A 3,610-nucleotide genomic window follows, 5' to 3' on the forward strand; every position below is an offset into this window, starting at 1 on the left:
AACTCAGATAATACAAAAATATGTAAAGTAAAATATGTCATTTTTTCTCGCTCTTCCTTAATGTCCCTTCTCCTCTCTACCAAACTTTCTCTTTTAAATGAATTGTTGTTAACAATCATATGATTATCTTTCCAGATCTTTTTCTATGCATGCTTAAATGGAAACATAAGTAGAGAGGTATTTATATATACCACATACACATGGTTTTGTTTCTAATTTTTTTTTATTGGCAGTGCTGTGTATTAAACTCACATCCTCAGGTATGCTAGGCAAGCACAGTACCACTGACCTATGCCCAGACATTTGTAAGTTTTAGCTTGAGACAGGGTCTCACTAAGTTGGTTAGGCTAGTCATGAATTAGTTACCCTTCTGCCTCAGCCACACAAGTAGGTGGAATTAGAGCCGTATGCCACAATGTTTTACTTCTAATTTTTTTTTTTTTTTTGGTTTTGGTACTGGGGATTGAACCAAGGGCCTCTGGCATGCTAGGAAAGCACTCAACTATTAAGCTGTACACACCTCCAGCCCCTTTTCTGTTTATTTTGAGATAGGGTTTTGCTTAGTTGCCCAGACAGGCTCAAGCCTGCCTCCTTCTTACAAAGGCCTAGGATTCCAGGCCTGTGCCACCACACTCAGCTTTCTACTCTTTTTATAGTGATCCAGTGGCACCCAGGTTAGATGGTCCCGATTTTGGTGGCAGTACCCAAAGCATCAAAATCAGGAGCCAGCTGCACACACTTTTTCCCTCCATCCACCTATCAGGGCATTGACGGTGGCCACGCTGTGCCGTGGGACTTCTTTGTGGCCTGTTTGTTTTGGTGCTTGTTGGCCTTGACATCCATGGTTAACACAGATGTGTAGTCCTCTGTCTCCTGCATGGGGGGCCACCTGCTGCTGCAGAGTGGGGGTGTAGATCACTGAGCACTATATGTCCCGGCAGGACGGGGCAGAGTAATAGGTTGCTGTCTGCCCCTGGACATCACAGCATGATGTGGCGTGCTGTGCACCTCCCCAGCTGTTGCGATACATCTGTGCTCCAGCTTCACTGCTTCACTACTGACTGCCGATTTAATATTTTTTATGAAGTTTCTCGCCTATCACCAAAAGTAGAGTAATTCCAGGGACCAGAGCAATCACTCACACCTGTGTTGTGTACTAAGGGTAGAAAAGGAACACACAGAGCAATAAGGACCAGAAAACATTTAATTATCACTGTGACATCCCTTTAATTGGACTGCTATGGAGCTGTTAAAGAAACTACCTAGAAAATAGGAAATGAGTTTATTGTAGATAGAGAGATGAGAGGTGTCCGCAGCTCATAGCACATCTTTGCTCAGTAGCAAGACAGTGAGTCATCAGCGGTGATGGCTGAGGGGTTCCTCCTGCTTTGCCTGCTTACTTGAGAAGCCTTTTAGTCTTGTGCAAATGCAGATGTACAGCAAGTTCAAAAAAGAGGAACTGATCAATGGAAATGGAAGTAGCAGCCTCCAAAGAACAGACTACGGCAGTCAGCTTTGGAGTAGACATTTATGGGGGGATCGCCAAATTTAATGAGTTCTTAAATTATATGAATCTGCTCCAAAGTTGATATCATGCCTCCCAGAGTCTTTGGAGTGATTCTTTCTCTTTGCCAGGGAATATACTGACACATTGCCCCGAAGACATCATATTTTCTTTACCTAATGGCAGCTCCTTTCTCCATATATGTAAGTTTTTGCAAAATTCAATATTCTGCTGATGTCCACCTATTTCAAGTCCATGCCACCTCATGAAGCTATGTCTTTTCTAAGCTCAACAACATAAATTACCTATATCAAATGTTTGTGAAATATTTAAGCTTTTTTAAAGAAAAGTACAGTACACCCCTGCAAAGTGGCAATTCCGAGTTCTTGGCCTCAGTCTTTAAGGATTTTTCCTTAGAACCCAACTAATAATTATTCTGAGAAACCCTACAATTTCATGGAAACACAAATGTTCTCCTCATTGTTTTTTTGTTTTGTTTTTAGCTTTTAAATACGGTTTGTATTTGCAGTTTCACATTGTTAAGAAGTGCTTCAAAGGTGCTGGGGTGATGTCAGATTATAAAGAGTAAAACTATCTGGATGGAATTAGAAACTAACAAACTTACTCGGATCAGTTTTCAATTTTCACTCAAATTAAGTTGATGTAATACTAATATCCTAAAAAATATATATTTTAAAACCAACAGTAGTCTACTGAATTCAAGTTCTGCGTGCTGAGCGATCAAATCTCTGAGCGGCTGGAGCCGGCCTGGCCGGCTTAGTCAATATATTGTGCCATCCAGTGGAAGCCTGCTCCCTAGCCCTGGCTTTTGAGCACACTGCACATGAAAACTTCTAAAGGCCGGGCGTTCAGTTCTTTCAGTGATACACTGCCCTTTCCTGTTGTCTGACAGTACAAGCTGAACACCTCTCCTAACCTCTCTTCACTGATGGCTTCAGGTGTGTCGATCTTATTCCCAAGAATCAGGATAGGCACGTTGGCAATGGTCTCATCTGCCATTAGCGAATCAAGTTCTTCTTTTGATTCTAACAGTCTTTCGTGGTCTGCACAATCCACCAGAAATACAATGCCATTGATAACAGGCATGTAGTTTTTCCAAACTCTTTGGGCTTGAACATGTCCACCCAAATCAAATGTTGTAAAAGTCACAGTGGCAATAGTCAGTTCTTTAGAAGTGGGATGCAATGTTGGGACATGCTGTCCAAGTCTGTCATCTTTTACCATATGTAGCAATATTGTTTTCCCCACATTATCCAAATACCAATTTATCAGTTTTCTTATATAATCCTAAAAATTGAAGCGCACTGCTGAAACCACTGTAAATCCAATCAAATACAAAGGACATATCCAGAGCTTTTCATGTGCATTGTGCTCAAAAGTCAGGGCTATGGAGAAGGCTTGTACTGGAACGGTCTGTGACGGAAGCGAATGCAGCTCCTCGCTTGAGGTGAGCCCTACTCCCAGGGAAACCGAACAGCAGCACGCGATGGCTCTCCTCATTTTTTTTTTTTTTTTTTACAGGGAGGGGGGTTTCCAGTACCAGGAATCTAACTCACGACCTTGGGCTTACCAGGCAGGTGCTGTGCCTCTGAGCTAAATCCCCAGCCCCCTCCTCATTGGTTTTTGACAGGAGATTTGCAAGTAGCCAATCTGAGAGTGTTATTTAGTTCTCCTTGCTGATTGACCTGCCTCCTATCTTTGGCAGATGCATCAGCATTCCATGCATCATAACAGGTTGCTATACTGTGTGTAACTATCTTCAGTGTTTTCGGTTTTGTTCTTTTTTATTTTTATTTTTTATTTTTTAATTTTTTTTTGGTTTTTCTCCGGTACCGGGAACTGAACTCACAACCTTGCGCTTGCCAGGCAGGCACTTTGCTGCTGAGCTAAATCCCCAGCCTCTGTTTTGTTCTTTTTTAAAACCCTAAGATCCTTAAGATGCCACCAAAATGTCCTGTACCTTCTTAGGCTTTATTAATACAGTATTTTATTAAATTAAGTTACACAACTGAGGGAGACATAGCATATTTAGTGTTTAAACTATAAAATTAGGCATTTTTCTGACTATTTTCTCTCTCCCCTTTT

The 3,610-nt window shown here is 41.6% G+C and overlaps 1 pseudogene; it reads right to left on the minus strand.

Moving 5' to 3' along the window:
• Positions 1-2,281: 2,281 nt before the first annotated feature.
• On the minus strand, positions 2,282-2,870 carry LOC102025826 (annotated as a pseudogene).
• Between the last annotated feature and the right edge of the window lie 740 nt (positions 2,871-3,610).

The sequence above is a fragment of the Chinchilla lanigera genome, unplaced genomic scaffold (genome assembly GCF_000276665.1).
Source record: "Chinchilla lanigera isolate Chin_1 unplaced genomic scaffold, ChiLan1.0 scaffold00111, whole genome shotgun sequence".
In the NCBI taxonomy this organism is placed as follows: Eukaryota; Metazoa; Chordata; class Mammalia; order Rodentia; family Chinchillidae; genus Chinchilla; species Chinchilla lanigera.